General features: G+C 40.0%; 1 protein-coding gene across 3 annotated transcripts in view; it reads left to right on the top strand.

The window, feature by feature from the left end:
- Positions 1–12182, top strand: part of ANKFN1 (ankyrin repeat and fibronectin type III domain containing 1) — a 480938-nt gene that overhangs the window by 139816 nt on the left and 328940 nt on the right. The window contains exon 1 of one of the 3 annotated variants that reach the window (XM_086355667.1): positions 1158–1200. The exons of the other annotated variants lie outside the window; for them this stretch is intronic. The gene's annotated coding sequence lies outside the window, so the exon portion shown is untranslated. Of the gene's footprint in view, positions 1–1157; positions 1201–12182 lie in introns of those variants that run through there. 3 annotated transcript variants of the gene reach the window in all.

Raw genomic sequence — 12182 nt, 5'->3', positions numbered from 1 at the left:
TCCTAATTTCTCATTGATTTACTGTTGCTTACCTGCTTTTTCTCACCTGAAGGGCTATTTCCCTCTCTTCTAATTATATAAATTCTTCAGCCTTCAGAAGTTTAAATTCTACCCAGTGCAGATTTCTCCTCAGGTAATCTTCCCTTCCTTCTTCTCCTTTTCCTTCTTATGGCCCATAACCTTGTGCCATCTCTCCTACTGTTGGCCTTAACTATTTTCCACCTAAAAATAACTCCTGTTATATACCTTCTGAATTTTTATATCTTATCATTGCAACTAATTTGAACACCCCTTGAGGATAAAGACAATATAATTATATCTATGCTATATATAATGTGTTAATTAACAATAATAATATGTATTATATAATGCATTGTATGTATATATGTATATATTATATGTATGTATGTATATGTATATATTTATATATATATACACATATATGAACTTTTATCTCCCTCAGCAGCTGACACAGGGCTTGGCTCAAAGGGGCTTTGTCACCCTACATGCATATCACAGTCTTTGGGGGCTCTGTTCATCAGTCACTTAGGATCCCAGGCTGATAGAATGACCATCATCTTGAAACGCCTGGTTGCCCTGTCAGAAGGCAAAGAAAGTCCTTGGGGCACTTGCCTGGGAAATTAAATGACCTGCCAAGGATGTGACATTCTGCTCTTTACATTTGTTCCCAACTAAAACTATTCATATGATCTCATTCACCCACAAAGGAACTAAGAAAGCAATTCTCTACATGCCAAGAAGGTGTAGACCCAAAATTGTTTTGGCAAAGAGCATGAATGAGTACTATGGGGCACAATAAAAGTTAGTTATTGCTTTAAAGTACAAAACAGGCACAAGCTAGCCAGTGATACCATTTTTTAATTATGTAAGTTTCAAGTATGTAACATTTTAATTTGACATCTGTATACACTACAAAATGATCACCACTGCAAGTCAAGTTGGGGGAACCCCTCACCTTGGGGTCACAAAGAGACGGACACAACTGAGTGACTGAACTGAACAACTGAGGTTGTTTCCATATCTTGACTATTGTGATTAATGCTGCAATGAATATAGGGGTACATGTATCTTTTTTGAATGTGTTCCTGTATTCTTTAGATGTCTGCTCAGTAGCATCCGATTCTTTGAGATCCTATGGACTGTAGCCCGCCAGGCTTCTCTGTTCATGGAATTTTTCAGGTAAGGATACTGGAGTGGGTTGCCTTGCCTTCCTCCAGGGGACCTTCCAGACCCGGGGATCGAAACCTTATCTCTTACATCTCCTGCACTGGCAGGCGGACTCTTTACTGCTGCACCACCTGCTTAGGTATAAGCTGTGGGGAGGCAGGGGTCTTGATCTTCTTGTCTTCCCTATGGTGCTGTGCATCAGTGATTACGTATAACTCAGGGTGCTCCCTGCCATAGCTTTGCCTCTCAGGAGTCCCCTTCCACGTTGGGCCCAGGCTCTGGAAGCCTTCCTGGCCCCCCTCTCTCCAAGACCATAGGGCCTCTAGTGGCCTTGGCGCTCAACCCTCAGTGTGCCTGCCACACCACGGCTGCAGGTGGGCACTGTGCCACAGGATGCCTCTGCAGCCTTTGATGGTGCTGCTGTGAGGTGGGCGGTGCAGGCAGGTGGGACGGCACAGGAATTCTCTGTATAAGTACCTGGAAGTGGAACAGCTAGGTCATATGGTCGTGCTATTCTTAGTTTTTTGAGGAATCTCCATACTCTTTCCCATAGTGGCTGCACCAAAATGCAGACTCATCGATAGTGTATGAAGGTTCTCTTCCCTCTGTATCCTCTCCAACATTTGTTGTTTCTTATCTTTTCATTGCCATTCTAACAGGTGTGAGGTGATATCTCATTGTGGTTTTGATCTACATTTCTTTAATAATTAGTGATATTGAATATCTTTTCATGTGTTTGTTACCCACATGAATGTCTTCTTTGGAAAAAATGTCTCTTCAGATTCTCTGCCTATTTTTCAATCAGGCTGTTTCATTTTTTTATTGTTGAGTTACTTGAGTATTTTCTGTATTTTGAATACTAGCACCTTATCAGAGAAGGCAATGGCATCCCACTCCAGTAGTCTTGCCTGGAAAATCCCATGGACTGAGGAGCCTGGTAGGCTGCAGTCCATTGGGTTGCAAAGAGTTGGGCACGACTGAGCGATTTCACTTTCACTTTTCACTTTCATGCATTGGAGAAGGAAATGGCAACCCACTCCAATATTCTTGCCTGGAGAATCCCAGGGACGGGGGAGCCTGGTGGGCCGCCGTCTATGGGGTCGCACAGAGCTGGACACGTCTGCAGCGACGCAGCAGCAGCAGCAGCAGCAGCACCTTATCAGATATATGATTTGCAAATATCTTTTTCCATTCAGGAGGCTGCCTTTTCACTTTGATGATGGTTTCCTTGGCTATGCAGAAGATTTTTAGTTTGATGTAGTCTCATTTGTTTGTTTTTTATTTTCTTTCCGTTGCCTTTGGAGTCAGATACACCAAAAAAAAAAAAAATGCTGATCAGTGAGATTAACACCTACATGTTCTTCTAGATTTTTATGGTTTCAAATCTTCAATCTACTTTGAGTTAATTTTGTGTGTGGTATAAGACAGCAGTCTAATTTCACTCTCTTGCATGTGGCTGCCTGATTCTCCTGGCACCATTTACTAAGGAGATGTTCTCCATTGTATGCTCTTTGCTCCTTTGTCATAAATTAATCATCTATATGTGTGTGGGCTTTTTCTGGGCTGTCAATTCTGTTCCATTGACCTATGTGCTTCTTTATGTGCTGGTACCATACAGCCTTCATTACTATAGTTTGTAGTATAGTTTAAAACCAGGGAATATGACATCTCTATCATCATTCTGTGAAATATGCCATTGGAAATTTCGTACAGATTGCATTCAATCTATAGATTGCTTTGGGCAGTGTGGACATTTTGACACAATATTGACTCTCCCAATCCATGAACACAGAATATCTGTCCATATATTTGTGTCTTATTTATTTTCTTTCACTTGTATCTTAGAGTTTTCAGTGCACAGGTCTTTCACGTTCTTGGTTAAATTTATTCCTAGATATTCCGCTCTTTATGCTGCAATTGTAAATGGGTTATTTTCTTAATTTCTCTTTCATTATTAATGTATAAAAAATTCCACAAATTTCTGCATATTGCCTTTTTTTAATCCTGTGAATTTATTGAATTGATATTAGCTCTAACAATTTTTTTGTTGTTGAGTCTTCCAGTGCAGTTCAGTCACTCTGTCATGTTTGACTCTGCAACCCCATGGACTCCAGCACACCAGGTTTCCCTATCCATCACCAGCTCCTGGAACTTGCTCAAATTCATGTCCATCAAGTCGATGATTTCTTTTTTTTTTTTTATTTTTTTTTTTAAACTTTACATAATTGTATTAGTTTTGCCAAATATCAAAATGAATCCGCCACAGGCATACATGTGTTCCCCATCCTGAACCCTCCTCCCTCCTCCCTCCCCATACCATCCCTCTGGGTCGTCCCAGTGCACCAGCCCCAAGCATCCAGTATCGCATCCAATCATCTCATTCTCTCTCCTCCCCTTTTCCTCCTGCCTTCAATCTTCCCCAGCATCAGGGTCTTTTCCAATGAATCAGTTCTGCACATCACATGGCCAAAGTATTGGAGCTTCAACTTGAGTATCAGTCTTTCCAATGAATATTAAGGATTGGTTTCCTTTAGGATTGACAGGTTTGATCTCCTTGCAGTCCAAGGGACTCTCAAAAGTCTTCTCCAACACCACAGTTCAAAGCATCAATTTTTCTGTGCTTAGCTTTCTTTATGGTCCAACTCTCAGATCAATACATGACAACAGGAAAAACCATAGCTTTGACTAGATGGAACTTTGCTGGCAAAGTAATGTCTCTGCTTTTTAATATGCTATCTAGATTGGTTATAACTTTTCTTCCAAGGAGCAGGCATCTTTTAATTTTATGGCTGCAGTCACCATCTGTAGTGATTTTAGAGCCCAAGAAAATAAAAGTCTGTCACTGTTTCCATTGTTTTCCCATCATTTGCCATGAAATGATGGAACCAGATGCCATGATCTTAGTTTTCTGAATGTTGAGCTTGAAGCCAACTTTTTCACTCCCCTCTTTCACTTTCATCAAGAGGCTCTTTAGTTCCCTTTCACTTTCTGCCATAATGATGATGTCATCTGCATATCTGAGGTTATTAATATTTCTCCCGACAATCTTGATTCCAGCTTGTGCTTCATCCAGCCCAGTGTTTCTCATGATGTACTCTTCACATAAGTTAAATAAGCACAGTGACAATATACAGCCTTGATGTACTCCTTTCCCGATCTGGAACCAGTCTGTTCCATGCCCAGTTCTAACTGTTGCTTCCTGACCTGCATACAGGTTTCTCAAGAGGCAGGTCAGGTGGTCTGGTATTCCCATCTCTTTCAGAATTCCCCACAGTTTATTGTGATCTGCACAATATTTGGATACATATTATTTTTTTCTTCCTTAATTGCTCTGTTTGGGTCTTTGAAAACTATGTTGAACAAAAGCTGTGAGAGTGTACATCCTTTTCCTTTTCCTAGTCTTAGAGGAAAAGCTTTCAGCTCTTCACCATTGAGTATGATGTTAGCTATGGGTTTGTCATATATGGATTGAGGTATGTTCCTTCTATGCCAACTTTGTTGAGAGTTTTTTTTTTAATCATAAATGGATATTGACTTTTGCCAAATGCTTTCTCTGCATCCATTTTCTTAATGAGATGTTTCACGTTGAGCCATCCTTTCATCCCTGGGATAAATCCCAGTTGAGCATGTTGTATGATCCTTTAAGGGTATTGTTGGATTTGGTTTGTTAATGTTTTGTTGAGGATTTTTGCATCTATGTTCATCAAGGACACATCTATAGTTTGTGTGTGTGTGTGTATCTTTGTCTGGTGTGGGTAGGAAGGTCATGCTGGCTTCATAAAATGTGTTTGCGGGGGGTCTCCCTCTTCTTCAGTTTTTTGGAAGAGTTCAGAAGAATAGGTATTATATCTTTGAATGTTTTGTAGAATTCACCAGTGAAGCCATCTGGTCTTGAGTTTTTGTTTGCTGGGAGATTTTTTATTACTATTTCACTCTTCTCACTAGTAATCAGTCTATCTAGATTTTCTATTTCTTCTTGATTCAGCCTTGGGAAATTGTATGCTATAGAAATGTATCCTTTGCTTTGTTGTAAGCTCTCATCTTTCATTTCTGATTTTATTTATTTGAGCCCCCTCTCTTTCTTCTTGGTTACTTTAGCTAAAGGTTTGTCAATTTGGGTTATCTTTAAGGACTACATCTTGGTGTTAATGACCTTTTCTGTTTGTTTGTTTGTTTTTTTAAGTCTCTATTTCATTTATTTCTGCTCTACTCTTTATTGCTTCTCTCTTTCTACTAATATTAGGCTCTGTTTGTTCTTCTTCTTCTAGTTCTTTTAGGTGTAAATTTATGTTCTTTATTGAAAAGTTTTGTATATCTTGAGGCAGGCCTGAATGGCTATGAAACTTTCCTTCTTAGAACTACTTTTGCTGCATCCCATAGATTTTGGTATCTTGCATTTCTGTTTTTATTTGTCTCTTAGTATTTTTTATTTCTCCTTTGATTTTTCAATGACCATTTTGTTGTTCAGTAGATGTCGTTTAATCTCCCTGTTTTTTTGTGATTTTTTCCCCATTCATGTGTGTGTCTGTGCATATGCACATGTGTGTGAGATTGATTTCTAGTTTTATACTTCTGTGGTTGAAAAAGATGTTTGATATGATTTAAATCTTAAATTTTTTGAAACTTGTTTTGTGACCTAACATGTGATCTATCTCGGGGAATGTTTCATGGGCACTTGAACAGAATGTGTATTCTGCTGCTTTTGCATTGCAGGCAGATTCTTCACCACTGAGCCACCAGAGATGCCTTAAATGGATCTTGGGTTTGTTTATATCCATTCAGCCACTCTATGTCTTGATTGGAGAATTTAATTCAATTATGATAAGTATGCATTTATCACCATTTTAATTGTTTCGTAGTTCTATGTTACTTTCTTCTTCTCTTTCTTCCTTTATATTTTGGTAGTTTTCTTTAGTGTTATTTTTAGATTCATATATCATATTCCTTTGCATATTTACTATGAGTTTTTCCCTTGTGATCACTATGAGGTTCACATATACCATCCTAATGGCACCCCACTCCAGTACTCTTGCCTGGAAAATCCCATGGATGGAGGAGCCTGGTAGGCTGAAGTCCATGGGGTCGCTAGGAGTCGGACACAACTAAGCGACTTCACTTTCACTTTTCACTGTCATGCATTGGAGAAGGAAATGGCAACCCACTCCAGTGTTCTTGCCTGGAGAATCCCAGGGACGGGGGAGCCTGGTGGGCGGCCGTCTATGGGATCGCACAGAGTCGGACATGACTGAAGCGACTTAGCAGCAGCAGCAGCAGCAGCAGTTTAAGTTGGTAGCAACTTAAATCTGAACGCATTCCAAAGCTTTATCTTTTAACTACTCCCCACCTTTTAACTTTCAATGACACATTTTTCATCTTTTTATTTTATGCATCCCTTAACTAGTATTTTAATTTTAGTTAATTTTACTGCCTTTGTCATTTAATATTTATGCTTGCTTTATAAGTGATTGATCCACTGACTTTATTATTCGTTTACTTTCCCCAGTGAAATTTTTAATTTTATATGTTTTTTTTAAAAAAGTGAAATTGAAATTATTACTCATTCAGACATGTCTGACTCTTTGCAGTCCCATGGATAGTAGCTTGTCAGGCTCCTCTGTCCATGGAATTCTCCAGGCAAGAATACTGGAGTGGGTTATCCATTCCCTTCTCCCGGGATCTTCCCCACCCAGGGATCAAACCCAGGTATCCTGCATTGCAGGCAGATTCTTTACCATCTGAGTTGCCAGGGAAGCCCATATGTTTTCTTACTGCATGCTGAGTCTCTTCAGTCATGTCCAGCTCTTTGTGACCTCATGGACTGTAGCCCACCAGGCTCCTCTGTCCATGGGATTTTCCAGGCAAAAATACTGGAGTGGGTTGCCATTCCCTTCTCCAGGGGATCTTCCCGACCCAGGGGTCGAATCATTGCCTCTTAAGTCGTCTGCACTGGCAGGCAGGTTCTTTCCCACTCTCACCACCTGGGATACCCATATGTTTTCTTATTATTTAGTTCCATTTCTGTTTAGCTTAAAAAAGGTCCTTTCACATTTCTTATAGAGTCAGTTTAGTGAGTGATGAACTTTTCCAGCCTTTGCTAGTCTGGAAAATTCTTGATCTTTCCTTTAATTCTGAGTGATAACCTAACTGGGCAGAGTATTCTTATAAGTATTTTCCTTTCAGCACTTTGAATATGTCAAGCCAATCCCTCTTGCCTGTAAATTTCTGCTGAAAATTTTGCTGATAGTCTTTTGAGAAGCTATTTTTCTCTTGATACTTTTAGAATTCTCTCTTCTTCCTTAATTTTCAATATTTTAATTATAATGTTTTGAGTATATCTACTTGGGTTTATATTATTTGAAACTCTCCAAGCTCCCCAGACTTGGATCTCTGTTCAGTTCAGTTCAGTTCAGTCACTCAGTCGTGTCCAACTCTTTGCGACCCCATGAATTGCAGCATGCCAGGCCTCCCTGTCCATCACCAACTCCCAGAGTTCACTCAAACTCATGTGCATTAAGTTGGTGATGCCATCCAGCTATCTCATCCTCTGTTGTCTCCTTCTCCTCCTGCTTCCAATCCCTCCCAGCATCAGGGTCTTTTCCAATGAGTCAACTCTTCACATGAGGTGGCCAAAGTATTGGAGTTTCAGCCTCAGCATCAGTCCTTCCAATGAATACCCAGGAGTGGTCTCCTTTAGGATCTCTGTTAGCCCCCTCCAAATTGAAATCGTTTTCAATCACTATTTCTTCAAATAATTTTTCTGACCTTTTCTTTTTTCTTTCTGGGACCCCTTTAATGTGAATGTTATTCTGTTTGATATTGTCCTAGAGATCCCTTATGGTATCTTTACTTTTGAAAATTCTAGCTTCATTGTGCTGTTCTGTTTTCCAATTCACTAATTCATTCTTCTACCTCATCCAGTCTGCTGTTGAACCCCTCTCGTATATTTATCAGTTCAATTTTAACTTCTGTTTGGTACTTTCTTTTATTTTCTATCACTTTGCCAAAGTTCTTGCTGTGTCCATCCGTTCTTCTCCCATGTTTAGTGAGCGTCTTTATGACCATTGCTTTGAATTCTTTGTTAAATAGATTGCTTATTTCTGTTTCACTTGGTTATTTTTCTGAGGTTTTTGTCTTATTCTTTCAATTGGTTTATATTCCCTTGTCTCCTCATTTTGCCTAGTTCTCTGCATTTGCTTCAGTTTATGAGGTAAATCAGCTATCTTTTCGGCTTTCAAGGAGTAGACTTATTTAGGAGATGTCTTATGGGGCTCGGGGTGAAATCTGACCTGGCCATCGAAGCCAGGTGCTCCGTATGTGTTCCCTGTCTGGGCTGGATGCACCTTCCTGTTGTGGCAGGGCTGTAGTTGCATCTTCAGTGTACAAGGACTGGTTACAGAACCTGGCCACAGCTGCCACAGGATGCTTGCAGGCAGGACAAACCCCCAGCCCAGCTTTGAGGCCTGCCTGCAATTGCTGTGCACTCAGGTGTATGATGCTATCATTCAGCTGACTGTGCACCCCAGCTAAAGTGCAGGGATGCCCACTCATCTCCCTTAGGCCTGCCCACTGTAACTAATAGGCTGCTGCTGCTGCTGCTGCTGCTGCTGCTAAGTCAGTTCAGTCGTGTCCGACCCTGTGAGATCCCATAGATGGCAGCCTACCAGGCTCCCCTGTCCCTGGGATTCTCCAGGCAAGAACACTGGAGTGGGTTGCCATTTCCTTCTCCAATGCATGAAAATGAAAAGTGAAAGTGAAGTCGCTCAGTCGTGTCCGACTCTGTGCGACCCCATAGACAGCATCCCACCAGGCTCCCCCGTCCCTGGGATTCTCCAAGCAAGAACACTGGAGTGGGTTGCCATTTCCTTCTCCAATGCATGAAAGTGAAGTTGCTCAGTCGTGTCCAACTCTTCACGACCCCATGGGCTGCAGCCTACCAGGCTCCTCCAACCATGGGAATTTCCAGGCAAGAGTACTGGAGTGGGGTGCATTGCCTTCTCCGAACTAATAGGCTAGAGGGTGAATTTTAGAATGGCGTCTGTAAGTACTAATATTAGCAAAGAGGTCTCAGATTGCAAAAATGGTAACTACCATTGTCTCAGTACCCAGGGAAAGTACCTGTTGGCTACTTCCTTGATAACAGATACTTTCAGGTTAGTAAGTGGGTCCCCTTCATCTACGGTCCATAGGCTTTTTATTCTGGTGTTTTTTGTTCTGGTTTTCTGGTGAAGTAAGTATATGTGTGAACTCTTTCAGAGAAGGTTTTCCTTTCCTCAAGTTCTACAGTTCCTAGGCATATTCCTCATTACTTTTCTTTTCAAATGTGTTTAGGGAGCTTGTCTCTCCTGTATGGGTGGTATGAATGAAGCTTGAATCTCTTGTTCCTCAGCAAAAAAGATCCTTCTGTGACCCTCCCCACTAGGGATCACCATGGCTGGGGTTTGTTGGTGAGACTATATCTCTACCTTTTCTACCCTGCTTGCTATCTTTTTTCTTTCTGTTGTGGAGACTTTGTTCCTCGAGTTTTTAGGTTCATTTCTAAGGGAATTATTCCAGGTGTAGTTGTAGATATGTTGTGTCTCTGGGAGATGGTGAGTTCAGGATCTTCTTATGCTTCTATCTTAAACCCTCTCCCTCAGGATATCTATTTTTTTAAAAACAAATGTGTGTAGCTAGCCAAGAAATTTGGTAGTGAGATATAAATTGAGAGAGAAAAGGGGGGAAAATGGGTGAACTTTCAGACTAATGCCTGATTTTTCTCTGAAATGATACCTAAATCGTGTCTCTTCAGACAGTTGCACAGTTTGTGATTGCATATAACTTATTGGCAACAGCTGTTGTGATATATACATTTAAAAGCCAATGTCCAACACTTCCCATGAGCTTTGTCCCTTTCTGTCCTCCCTACCCACAATCCCAGCATCACTAGTTTTGACAATTTAATATTACAATCTTTCTGGCTCCACTCTCTTTGACTAAGACTTCCTTGGCTGTAGAAGGTGGCTCACAAACCACTGCATTTTCATGACTGAATGAAGAGTTTATTTCTCCAACATACAAAGGGAGACTTGTCCCCCAAAGCACTCTTAAGATCAAAGACCTTAGCTGAGTTACTAAAGTGTTAATTGACCAAGGGTGATTGTCAAAAATTAGTTTCTATGTGAACCAATTAAAACAAGATAATTGGAAGTTGTCAGCACTTCTAAATATTTATACCAGTTGATGCAAATATTTATTTACATATCATCTGTTTGCAATTTTTATCACTTCTAGTCTCTGCAAAGCTGCTCATAAACCATTAGATCATTTCTCTTGATGCTTAAATTAAAATCTAAACTTATTCTAGTCAGCTGACAGAAAGCTAAAATATTTTTGTTCAAATTCATTTTTAAATGTGTATTTTTGACAATGTGTTTATATTCCTCACTTATAATGGAAAGTGATACTGTAGCCATCATTTCAAAGGGAGATTTTTGATTTTTTTTTTCCTAGCCAGCTCATTCTATTTTCCCATGTGGAATTCATTAAACCAATTTCGTTGATTTTCATTATATCCCCCAGAGTGTTAAAACTTTTCTTCATATTTCTGCAATTGGTTAGCAGTATCAGCCCAGGATTGCTTTATATCTTTTCTATTACTGCACATCAACTTTATGCGAGATCTGAAATATTAAGAATGCCCTCCTATTGGAGAAATAATCTTTCTCTCCCCATTGTAAATCCTCCCTCAGTTCCAAGTCTTTCACCGACCTCAAACCACATCTCTACCAACATCTTCCTTACAATTTTGATATTTATTTACTTTGTCTCACCTGTGTTCTAGAAATAAGTGTCTTCAGGCTTTCTAATGCTAGCTCTTGCATTAAGATACTTAAAATTGATAGTTTATTATTCCTATTATATATGACATTTAATTTAATAATGAAAGAGAAAATCCCCAGCATTTGAGAATGACCCAAGTATACACTTGTGTTGCATTTCTATATATAGTTTGATCTGTGCAGAGTATTTTATTTGTTTTTATGTTTTTATATAACTGTGACATTGTTGTTGTTGTTCCGTTGCTCAGTGGTGTTTGACTCTTTGAGACCCATGGATTGCAGCATGGCACGCTTCACTGTCCTTTGTTATCTCCCAGAGTTTGCTCAAACTCATGACTATTGAGTCGGTGATGCCATCCAACCGTCTCATCCTCTGCTGCCCCCTACTCCTGCCCTCAAACTTTCCCAGCATCAGGGCCTTTCCCGAAGAGTGGGCTGTTCACATCAGGAGGTCAAAATATTGAAGCTTCAGCTTCAGCATCAGCTCTTCCAATGAATATTCAGGACTGATTTCCTTTAGGATTGAATGGTTTGATATCCTTGCCAATCAAAGAGAGGACATCAAGAGTCCTCTCCAACATCACAGTTCGAAAGCAACAATTCTTCGGCACTCAGCCTTCTTTACGGTCCAACTCTCACATCCATACAAAACTACTGGAAAAACCATAGCTTTGACTATAGGGAACATTGTCAGAAAAGTGATATCTCTGCTCTTTAATATGCTGTATAGGTTTGTCATAGCTTTTCCTCCAAGGAGTAAGTGTCTTTTAATTTCATGCCTGAAGTTACCATGATATTGGAGCCAAGAAAAATGAAGTCTGTCACCATTTCCACTGTTTCCCATGTATTTGCAATGATGTGATGGGACTGGATGCCATGATCTTTGTTTTTTGAATGTTGGGTTTTAAGCCAGCTTTTTCACTCTCTTCTTTCACCTTCATCAAGAGGCTCTTTAGTTCTCCTTCACTTTATGTCATAAGGGTGGTGTCATCTGCATACCAGAAGTTGTTGATATTTCTCCAGGCAATCTTGATTCCAGCTTGAGCTTCATCCAACCTGGATTTCACATGATGCATTCTGCATATAAGTTAAATAAGAAGGATGACAATATACAGCCTTGACAAATATGTTGTTCCATTTATGGTTCTAACTGTTGCTTCTTGACCTGCATACATG

Source organism: Bos grunniens, chromosome 19 (assembly GCF_055505025.1).
Source record: "Bos grunniens cultivar Pamir isolate PY7600 chromosome 19, Bosgru_T2T1.0, whole genome shotgun sequence".
NCBI lineage: Eukaryota > Metazoa > Chordata > Mammalia > Artiodactyla > Bovidae > Bos > Bos grunniens.
Note: the sequence above shows the minus strand (reverse complement) of the source record. Positions and strands in the feature narration are given on the sequence as shown.